This window comes from Dromiciops gliroides, chromosome 4 (genome assembly GCF_019393635.1).
Source record: "Dromiciops gliroides isolate mDroGli1 chromosome 4, mDroGli1.pri, whole genome shotgun sequence".
Classification (NCBI taxonomy): domain Eukaryota; kingdom Metazoa; phylum Chordata; class Mammalia; order Microbiotheria; family Microbiotheriidae; genus Dromiciops; species Dromiciops gliroides.
In genome coordinates this window covers 35,918,308-35,930,106 of record NC_057864.1, presented here as the reverse complement: position 1 = coordinate 35,930,106, position 11,799 = coordinate 35,918,308, and positions in this window count along the sequence as shown.

Genomic DNA, 11,799 nt, shown 5'->3' with positions numbered 1-11,799 from the left:
AGCTAAGGGATGAGGACTCCAAAGGGAAGGAGATGAAGTCTACATCAGTCATTCCTGCTCTTGGTTAACAGCTTTGCCTGAGGTTTTAGGAGATGGGGCAAGTAGGAGTTCTGATACACCATTCACAGTATTCAGGGGGCTATTAGGAAGACAAGGGAGAACAAGGATGAGAGGGGTGAAGAGAACACTAGACTGAGCCGATTGAATTAAATTCAAATGCCAGCTCTGTCCTCCAGTGACCATAAGCAAGTCTCATAACCATCACTGACTTCCAAGTCCCTTGTCTTCTTCAGTTGCCTTACCTGCAAAATGGGGAGACTAATACTTGTGACGACCTCCCAGGGCCTTTTGTAAAAACCCAAATCATCATAGGGATGTGAATTATTAGTGATTAGGTTCCACTCACCTGGGCCCTATCTGCTTTTGCTGTCCTCCATCCATTCTTCCATACTTGCCCTTCATAGAATTCCTCCTTCCTCTAAAGTACAGCTAGAATGCCCAGCTTCCTAAAAACACAGCTATCCTGATTTCAGCACTCATGACCCACTCCAACCCCTAGCAAATCATTCTGGTTTTTACCCTTTATACATTTCCCCCAAAGAATGTAAGGTCCTTGAGGCAAAGGTTGGTTTGATCTTTGTCTCTTTATACCCCCAATCACTAGAATAGTAGGAACTCAATAAATACTAATTGGATTGAATTGTCATCCTTACCTTATAATGCTCAGTTCCAGGGCCACCTTAGATGAGAAGAAACCTTTCCAGATTCCCATAGTTAGTCTTCTCTCTTCCCACAGAATATCCTATATTTATTTATCTGCATAGATTTCATAGAGTCCTCTATCGATTGTAAGCCTCTTGAAGGTAGGTACTGTTTTCATGCTTGTATCCCCAGCATTTAAACTAACTTTTACTCATTAGTACAAGGAAAACAATTAGAATGAGAAAAATATATGATATGGTTGAAACAACTCATTCCTGAACTAATTAAACAAATGATCAGTGATGAGAAATGGGAAATGGACATCAGAAATGACATCAAGAATAATCACGGGGAGGGGCAGCTAGGTGGCGCAGTGGATAGAGCACCGGCCCTGGAATCAGGAGTACCTGAGTTCAAATCCGGCCTCAGACACTTAACACTTACTAGCTGTGTGACCCTGGGCAAGTCACTTAACCCCAATTGCCTCACTAAAAAAAAAAAAAAAAAAAAAAAGAATAATCATGGAGGGGGGCAGCTAGATGGCGCAGTGGATAGAGCACCGGCCCTGGATTCAGGAGTACCTGGGTTCAAATCCGGCCTCAGACACTTAACACTTACTAGCTGTGTGACCTTGGGCAAGTCACTTAACCCCAATTGCCTCAAAAAAAAAAAAAAAGAATAATCACGGGGGCAACTAGGTGGCCCAGTGGATAAAGCACCAGCCCTGGATTCAGGAGGACCTGAGTTCAAATCCAGCCTCAGACACTTGACACTTGCTAGCTGTGTGACCGTGAGCAAGTCACTTAACCCATATTTCCCTGCTAAAGAAAAAGAACAATCACAATAATGTTATATAGAAGCTTGGCTGCTGTAAATCTATTGTCAAAAGGAAAACAAAATAGCCCAGAAAGCATGTTGGTGAACAATCATTTGACTTACCAAGCAGAGGAAGATGGAGACCAAAGCAAAAGCAGCAACGTTTTACTACACAAACTTGTTTGTAAACTCTTACAAAGGATGATGGTGGCCTTTATATCAGTAAAGCAGGGAGAAGCTATAAAGCCAATTTAAAGAAAAGTTGGCAAGAATCGCCAGCAATCCAGCTAAACAAAGAATAAAGTAAGAGTATTTGAGCTCAGAAATAGAAAGAAGACAACAAACAGGAGGAAAAAAGGGAAAAGATCTGTAAAGATTACTCTAGGAAACGGTTTTCACCACCAAGAACAGTGGAGTTCCCACATGCAGGTCCTAATATTGCAGTCCCACATGAGCTTGGAAGGGAGATAATGCTAAAGAAAACAAAGAAGAATTGTGTAGATAGAGAAGATCTGTGCTGAAGCAGATGGAATTGTGACCTCGAAACTCTGTGTCTGGAGACATAAGAGGTGTCTGGAGGAAGAGAAGATAACAAGGGCATGGAAAAAAATCCAGGGCCTTATTAATAAAAAAACCACAGATGACTGAGAAACATCAATAAATGATCAGTTATCTGTACAACTATTTAAAATCTTTATCCAAGTCATCCATGCTTAAATCAGGGGAGTCCTTGACTTATATAATTTCTGATGTCCATTTCCTATTTCCTATCATTGATTATTTGTCCAATTCATTCAGGAATTCATTGTTTTAATCATATACCATATCTTTTTTCTCATTATAATGGGTTATTTGTAGGGGACAATTATGCTCTGATGAGCAATGAACCACATTTTCACGATTTTGTAACTGAAAGATGTAAAGAATATAAGATTCCACTGAGCTTATTTTTTTAATTATGAAAAACATGATTTGATAGAGTGAAGCACCATATTAGAGACTTTTTTTTCCAACAAGATGATTCTCATCTATAACAGAAATAATCCCCTGCAGTGACCTTCCGATAATAAACACCTAGCATCATGCAGCTAACAAGGAGCTAAAGAAGGATTTGAACCCAGGTCATTGTTGATTCCAAGACCTATGGCTACACTCTCCTGCCCCACCCCCATCTGATCCTATAATAATCTTAGACATTTACAGCATAATATTTTGTTTTGTTTTGTTTTTTAGTGAGGCAATTGGGGTTAAGTGACTTGCCCAGGGTCACACAGCTAGTAAGTGTTAAGTGTCTGAGGCCAGATTTGAACTCAGGTACTCCTGACTCCAGGGCTGGTGCTCTATCCACTGCGCCACCTAGCTGCCCCTTACAGCATAATATTTTGACATGCAGTTTCCCATTTGATCCTTATAACAGCTTTAGGAGGTGGATAAGCACCTACTAAGTACCAAGTGTGCTAGGTAAAAACAAAAACAAAACCGGTCCCTGCCCTCAAAAAGCTCCCACTCTAATGATGGTGAGCACATACCCCCAGCTACTTGCATAAAAACCTCATACAGGGTAAATTGGAAACAACCAACTGAGGGAATTAAGCACTAGAATTAAGGAAAATTGGTAAAGGCATCCTACAGGGGAGCCAGGAGATAGAGATGAGAAAAGGGGAGAATGCAGTACATGGAGGACAGTCAGAGACAATGCCTGGAGTTAGGTGCCACATAGTGTGAGGAACAAAAAAGACGTCTGTGTCACTGGAACACGCTTTTCTTATTTGGGCCTCAGTTTACTCATCTGCAAAATAAGTGGAAGGGTTAGACTTGATGACCTTTAAGGTCACAGAGTTGTGATTTAGGATTGTTGTTGTTTATCCTTCATTTTCGAAGAGGGCCTTGACATTGGAGTGATGTCATGACTTTCAGTGCATTGGATTTAAGTGAGGGGAGGCTGTGCAGAGTCACCAACCTCACTCTCTCCTTTAGAGCCATCTGGGTCCAGGGACAAGGTATGGATCGGGATGACTGGAGATGGCCCCAGATGTTTGGTTTTTTTGTTTTTGTTTTTGTTTTTGTTTTTGTTTTTTTGTTGGGCAATGAGGGTTAAGTGACTTGCCCAGGGTCACACAGCTAGTTATTGTCAAGTGTCTGAGGCCGGATTTGAACTCAGGTCCTCCTGAATCCAGGGCCAGTGCTTATCCACTGTGCCACCTAGCTGCCCTTCCAGATGTTTTTTTAAGGCAATTGGGGTTAAGTGGATTGCACAGGGTCACATAGCTAGTAAGGTGAGATTTGAACTCAGGTTCTCCCAACTTCAGGGCCAGTGCTCTAACCACTGTACCCCCTAGCTGCCCCATGATTTAGGATCCTGATATGCTGGAAATAGTAGATTCAATAGTCAAAGGACCTGCCTCAGATACTTACTATCTGTGTTATTTTAGACAAATCACTTAGCTTCCCTGCACCTCAGTTTCTCATCTGTAAAATGAGAGGGCTGGGTTAGAAGAACTCTGGGGTCCCAATTCTGGATCAATGATTTTGATTGTTGGCAGGACATACATAATTCAAACTGTCAAATCACAAAGGCACCCATAAAAATTATTTTTAAAAACATTAAGCCAAGATTCTATGAAGACATCCATGTCACTTGAAGAAAGATATAACCCCCCCCCCAAAGCCTGCTGTGCTCTTCTCCTGCCACATATCCCAATTTAGCCAAGTCCCATTGATTTTTTATTTTATTTTATTTTTTTTAGCGAGGCAATTGGGGTTAAGTGACTTGCCCAGGGTCACACAGCTAGTAAGTGTTAAGTGTCTGAGACCAGATTTGAACTCAGGTCCTCCTGACTCCAGGGCCGGTGCTCTATCCACTGCGCCACCTATGCCCCAAGTCCCATTGATTTAAATTGCTTCTCAGACTCAACCCAAGTCGACATTTCCATCAAATCTGAAAATCCAAGTGAAATGTACAGAGGTTATAGGAGCAGGGAAGAAAGGGTGATGGTGGAGAGGAAGTCAGCCCTGACATGGCCCAAATCCTAAGGCGGCTACAGGATTCACACAGGAAAGGTCTGGCGAGCCCCACTTGGAAAGAGAGTGGGGTTCGAAGGAACTCTCTACATCTGTCTCCCCTCCCCCTCCAGAGGTGCCCGTGCACGATCCTCAGCCTCTGATCGGGGACTGATAAGTGCTCATTGTGTCCAACAGAAAGTGCTTCCTTCCAGGAAATCCCAGCCCCCTGCACCCAAGATAAGGGAGCCTGGGAGCTGGCTGTGTGGGGGCATCTCACTGCCACTGCGGACTCTCAGGGTGAGGATCCTTGTTTCCCAAGTCCACAGAGGTCAGGAAGGTCAGAGTTTAGCTCCGAGATCAGAGTGCAGATTTTCTCAGAGCTTCTAGGGAGCCTGAGCAGAGAGCAGAGGGAGAAGAATTTGGCAGCTCACAGAGGAGGCTGGTGGAAGGGTAACTTGAGGCCGGATTGAGGACAATGGGAAGTGAAACCTCCCCATGCGCCCTCTTCACCAGGGGCCGGTTTTGAGCATGGGTGTGGAGATCAGGCTGAGGTGCCCCCTGGCACAGTATGCCCAGGGAGGACTCCAGGACTGTGGCCTTGAACACTCCTTTGTGTCTACCTTAGCCAAACCACATGCTCTGCCTTTAAAATTAAGATGTGATAGCTACCCCTTTTTTTTTTGAGGGGCAATGAGGGTTAAGTGACTTGCCCAGGGTCACACAGCTAGTAAGTGTCAAGTGTCTGAGGCTGGATTTGAACTCAGGTCCTCCTGAATTCAGGGCCAGTGCTCTATCCACTGTGCCACCTAGCTACCCCTTTTTTAAAGGGGGAGGTCAGTCTTTACTTACATTCCCTGTGCCTCGATTTAAAAATGCTTTTTCAAATAAGTTTTTTTGGATACCTTTTGTTTTGTATTTGACAGTTTCTGCACTATTTATGCCCCACTCCCGGTCGGGATCATAGGTTTAGATCTGGGAGCTCAGAGGCCTTCTAACCCAAGGGGAAGCCCAGGGATGGCAACCTCTCTGCATGCCTGAGCCACTGAGAAGTGACTTGCCTAGGGTCACAGAGGCAGGATCTGAACCCAGGTCTTTTTGACTCCAGGGCTGGTCTTCTATCTTCTGTCCTATGCTTCCTCTCCACTACCACTTCTATAGCTGTCGTTTTTGTTGTTGTTCAGTTGTTTTCAGTCACGTCTCACTCTTTGTGACCCCATTTGGAGTTTTCTTGGCAAAGACACTAGAGTGGTTTGCCATTTCCTTTTCTAGTTCATTTGACAGATAAGGAAACTGAGGTAAGCAGGGTTAAACGATTCACCCAGGGTCAGACAGCTAGTAAGTGTCTGAGACCAGATTTGAACTCAGGTCTTCCTGATTCCCAGGCCTAGCGCTCTATCCACTGAGCCGCCTAGCTGTCTTCAATTACGGTTGTTAGGGAAGAATATTTCTTAACTGATCAATCATCCAGAACTAGGAGTAATATCTCCTTCAGTCAAAGGCACTTCAATTAGGTGTAACATGAAGACTATTTTGTTGGGTGATGGACTTAGAAATACTCTGAGAAATGTATTTAAAAAGTGATACCTAGGGGGCAGCTAGGTGGCACAGTGGATAAAGCACCAGCCCTGGATTCAGGAGGACCTGAGTTCAAATCCGACCTCAGACACTTGACACTTACTAGCTGTGTGACCCTGGGCAAGTCACTTAACCCTCATAGCCCTGCAAAAAAAAGAAAAAAAAGTGATACCTAGATCAGAACCAGAGGAACAATCTGAAGTGTCTGGCAGTGGACAGGAAAGAGAGAATAGAAGACAGGTTGATATCCCCAACTATACCCGTCTCCTCTCATCCTATCAATTCTACATTCTCAATACCTCCTATAGACACTCCCTTCTCTCCTCTGACTGCCACTCAAACCAGGGCCTCTACATTCAAGGGTCCTGGTAAGAGCAAGCTCAAGCTTACATCCCAAAGACATCAAGGCACACATGGGATGAAAAACACTGGGAGTGGTGGGGGGCTCCCTTGAGACTCCTGACTCTAGGAGATTTTTCCCAGTTTTAAGTACTCACTAAGTTTTCACTGGGGCAAGGTGTTGGCCATGGGATGAGTCACTCCCTTGCCCAGCTTGGGTAGCTCCAAATTAGTTAAGATGGTGTCTTGGCCAACATTTTTATTTATTTATTTATTTTTTAGTGAGGCAATTGGGGTTAAGTGATTTGCCCAGAGTCACACAGCTAGTAAGTGTCAAGTGTTTGAGGCTGGATTTGAACTCAGGTCCTCCTAAATCCAGGACCAGTGCTTTATCCACTGTGCCACCTAGCTGCCTCAATTTAAGGGACTTTCAAGAATAATTCTGACTACATAAAAGTTTCACCTTTATGGACATAACAACAAAAAAGACCAACAAGAAGAGACATATCTTAGAAGAACCAAAGAAGTAGGCGCTCTGGAGAATATTTTTTGTAACACAAAAATAGATTAGAAGATGAAAAAAATCAAATAATGGGAAAAGGAGAAGGGCACAACCTTGATTTGTTCATCTGTAAAATGGGAGGCAGCATGCTTCAATGGCAAGAGCACTGGCTCTGGAGTAACCGGACCTGGGTTCAAATCCCACCTCTCACACTTACAACCTGTGGGACCCAGGCAAATCCCTTAACCGCCTTCAGCCTTAGTTTCTCTAAGTCTAAAATGAGGGGCTTTGAGGTTCCCTTCTAACCCCACATCTATGGTCCTATAAAATGAAAGGTTTAGACTAGCTCAGCAGGTCCCTGAGACCCTATCAAGGCATCGACAAAGACAAAACTATTTTTATTATAATACTAAGACATTATTTAAATGTCTGTTAAAATGTTCTTCGCTTTTCTACTCCATAGCTATGTGAAACCATATTTTCTTCATGCCCTCCATCCAAAATGACACATCACAACAGATTGAATACAGAAGTAGATAGGAGAATCCAGCTGTCTTCTATTAACTAGACCTCAAAGAGATTTGCAAAATTTTGTAAAACCATGCCATACTTCTCACTGATTTTTTTTCATTTTGGAAAATCTCGTTATTTTTCACAAAAAATGTCAATTACATGAACATATGATAGGCTTGTTATTGTTATTTTTTAAATGAATAAATATTTTTTAAAATTGATAGTTTGAATTTTTAATATGGTAAATATCTCTTGATGTAATCCCGAGAAAACAAAAACTCTTTGGGATCCTCAACAATTTTTAAGAGGGTAAAGGTATCCTGAGGCCAAAAAAGTTTGAGAAATACTGGCCTGCATGACCTCTAAGCTCCTTCCCAGCCCTATTTCCTGTTATTTTATGATCAATAATCACTCCTCATGTCAATGGCTTAAGTTAAGGGAACTGCTGTTGTTTTTAACAGAGAAACTTGCAAAATAAAAAGGAGAATTAACAGATAAAAAATTGAGGACTGCATTCACCTTTCTAAATGACAGTAGATATTTAATTAGTCCTGAAACTTAAGTAGAAGGCAGATGTGTGAGTTTACACAGGACAGAAGGATTTTCTCTCGTTCCCTCTGGCATTCAATCCCTAGGTCCAAAGGCAATATAAGGGAGTTGCTCTCTTGAGACAGAATACTAAAAAGGAAGCAAAACTCATAGCCTGCCTTATCTCAGTGACCTTTCCTAGTCCGACCAATTATTTCTGGTCTTTCCCTTCTCAAACGATCCCATTTTTGCTTACCTGGCTATATGTTATATCTGCCAACAGAAGGGAAACTCCATGAGGAAATCAACTGTTTGATTTTGGCTTTGAACCCTCTAGTACCATGGCTTCTACCTAATAATATGCATTTTTTTTCCTTGAATCTGCCACTGTTTGGGGTAGGCCCGATACTGGCACCCTATAAATCTTATTGAATTGGATATTTACAGGCTCATGGATTTGGAGAAAAAGGGATTTTAGAGGTCATTAAGTCTAACCTCCTCATTTTACAGATGAGGAAACCGAGGCACGGATTTGAATTAAGTGATTTGCTTGGATTTGTGAGAATCCAGCTTTGCCAAGCAAAAAGGCATAAACATCAACAGAGAGTCTGGTTCTGCTCCGTAGTCCCAGGACTTTTCCTTCCAACTCCTTTTGGTAAAAAGTAAACTGTTCCTATCTGACGGCAACTCAAGGATTTATTTAAATGCAATTTAATACTGTGTTGGGGGTCTGGCATTTTGCAAGGTGCTGATGAAGGGAAAATGCTCAGATTAAGGCCCCAAAGTATAAGAGTCCACCAGCTATTTTTAAATCCCTACAAATGTTTCCCTCCTTCTTTAAAGAATGTTGCCAACTCTGGGAAAATGAAGGTGGCCCATCTTGATCCCATATGATGGCGATTGAGCAGGAAGCATAAGACTTGAAGAAAAGGACTGGAGGGTAGCAGATAATACTGCATAGTTCAGTAGGAAGCAGAATATTGTGGTGGGTCTGGTTTTTAGGGGAGTTGTGTGTGTGTGTGTGTGTTTTTTAATCTATCACTGTTAGGAAGTCCTGAAGCTGAAGTACCCTGTCCAGTTTCCATTTGGCGATGGAATCCTAAGTCATTGAACGGGTTTTTGTTTGGTTGGCTTGGGTTTTTCTTGTTGTTGTTGTTGTTGTGCGTGTTTGTTTGTTTTTTTAATTCTATGCATCTGTGAAATCGTCTACTTCAGCCTGAGACCTTAGTTACGTTGCAGCAGGAGTGCAGGGTTTGTTCGTCACGCCACCCTGAAGGAAGGCTGTTGATTAAGCCGGAGAGCATCAGCAGGAAGGTGAATGACCTCAAGATCATGACAGAGGAGGACTGATTCAAGGAAATAGCAATGTTTATCCTGGAGAAGAAAAGATGCTAGCGGAATGTGATAGTGATCTCCAAGAAGACCTCTCATGTGAGGGAGGGAGGGAATTGTTCTGCTTGTCCCTGTGAGCACCGGGTGGCAGTCGCTGGGAGGCAAACTGAAATAGAGGATCCTCCCCAGAGGGCAATAGAGAAGAACACATCAGTCCTAAATGGGCTTCAGTGCATTAGCAATAAGGAATTTGTAAGATGATTTATTGTTCGACTCATACAATTTTTTTGGGGGGGGGCAATGAGGGTTAAGTGACTTGCCCAGGGTCACACAGCTAAAACGTGTCAAGTGAGGTCATATTTGAACTCAGGTCCTCCTGAATCTAGGGCCGGTGCTTTATCCACTGCGCCACCTAGCTGCAGATTTGTTGTTAAGGATAAATAGAGGGGCAGCTAGGTGGCGCAGTGGATAAAGCACCGGCCCTGGATTCAGGAGGACCTGAGTTCAAATCTGACCTCAGACACTTGACACTTACTAGCTGTGTGACCCTGGGCAAGTCACTTACCCCCCATGGTCCCGCTCAAAAAAAAAAAAAAGGATAAATAGAAATGGTATGAGTAGGCAATGTGACAAATGTAAGAAAAGATAACCAAGGGACATCTTTGTAGATATTGTTGTGACCATTCCCACGAATTCTCAGACTAAAATATGCTTCCTCCGCTGCCATATGTTCCCCCCCCACCCCATTAGAATATAAGGTCCCTGAGGGCAGGGTTGCTTTATGTTTAGTAACTGATGTGTTGATTATTTTGCTTTTCATTTATTGTTAAGCAAATATTTAATGTTTAAGAGTAAAAAAAAGAAATGGAAATGGAAAGAACCATTTCTGGACTCTGAGAACCTGGGTTCAAATCCTACCTGGGACACTAACAACCTGGGTGACTTTGGACAAGTCACTTAGCCCAAAGTTTCCTCACCTGTAAAATGAATGAACTGGACTCTACATCTATGATCCTTGGCTTTCCCGGCACTCCTTGGGTAGATGCTTAGGGAGAATGGAGTAGAGGCTGGCTTGCCTAGTAGATGACTCATATATTCAAATAGAATTCCCTCCCTCCAACTCTGATTCTTCAATACTGACCTTCAACAAGGCCAGTGATCCAGGGGAAATAGACTTAACCAAACTCAGGGCAGCCAAGAGCCTTTGGTCATAGTTGGTAGAAAAAGGGAAGAGTCAGGTTTTTTTTGGAAAATGGACTCTACTCTGACTGAGCTGAGGCCACCCACACAGGGATCTAGCAGGACAAAGCTTAATCTTCCACTTCTCTGCAAAGACAGAGAGTGTAGAGGGAAATATTGCTAGTGCCAAAAAACCCTTATGCACAGATGGGAAGAAAGTGCATTCTTTAAATTAAGACTTAAAACATCACTGGTGCCGAAAGCTTATAGTCGTGGCCTCTGGGTTTGTCCAATCTTGTTGACTAGATGGCAAAAAAAAAAAAAAAAGGTCTAGGAGAGAAGGGAACATGAATATGGACTCGTGGCTAGGGAAGTGCTTCTGTTAGAGAAAAAAGTGCTGGAAAAGCATCCTTTTTTTTTTTTTTTTAAATTAAGAGAAGAATACAACTCTAACTCTGAAAGTATTGGCAGGGAGAGGGCGGGCTGATTGGCAGGATTTCTATCTACAAGTAGTCTCTAAGCTTAAAGGAAGGTTTTCGAGACCAATGCCCAGGTGGTACAGCTTTTTCCATTGGACAAGGGGAGAAGGGGTCGGCCTTCAGTTGCCCATGTCAAAAGCAGCTGACTCATTGGTAAGAAAAAAAAAACCCAACAACCTTAGGAAACCTGTAGGGGAGATCAAAAAGGGATCACAAGATGCTGAGACATGTCTCAGACACTTGCCAGCTGGATCCATCGGGACACAAGGCCTGGGCTGAGAGGATTCCGGCTTGATGGGTGGGTCAGTTGGTGACTGACTCATGGTTGACTCATACTCAAGCTTGCCTTAGAAGAACAACCCTGAGGAAAGTTTGCTGCAGACTTGAGAAGAGGGGTGTCCACAGACTGGGAAAGGACAGGGACCTCAGCCCTGGAAATTCCTGACCAGACCTAAGACTCTCCCAACCTAACTCGGGCTGGTAGCTCGTCAAAGATATTCACCTACAAAATGGAGAGGGCCTTAAAGGTCCTGTCTAGCTCCAAATGGGTGAGGGTCTCTGCTCCTCATAGTGTTTTCCCGGCAGAACCCAAGGCTTTCACCGGGGAGGCCAAAGAAGGGAGACTTCAACCAGGGCCAGCCTAGTGTGGTTGTTTCTCTCAGCCCTTCCAAGAGAGGCGTGACCTCATGGATTTGTCCATGAAATTGCTTTCTCTCCCAGACTAAGCAGTATGTCTCTGAACCGTGAGCTTAGATAGTGTCCAGAACACATCAGCTCTTGGGATTAGCCTTAAAAATCTGTCTGATATCAAAGAAGTCAACTCTTTCTCTG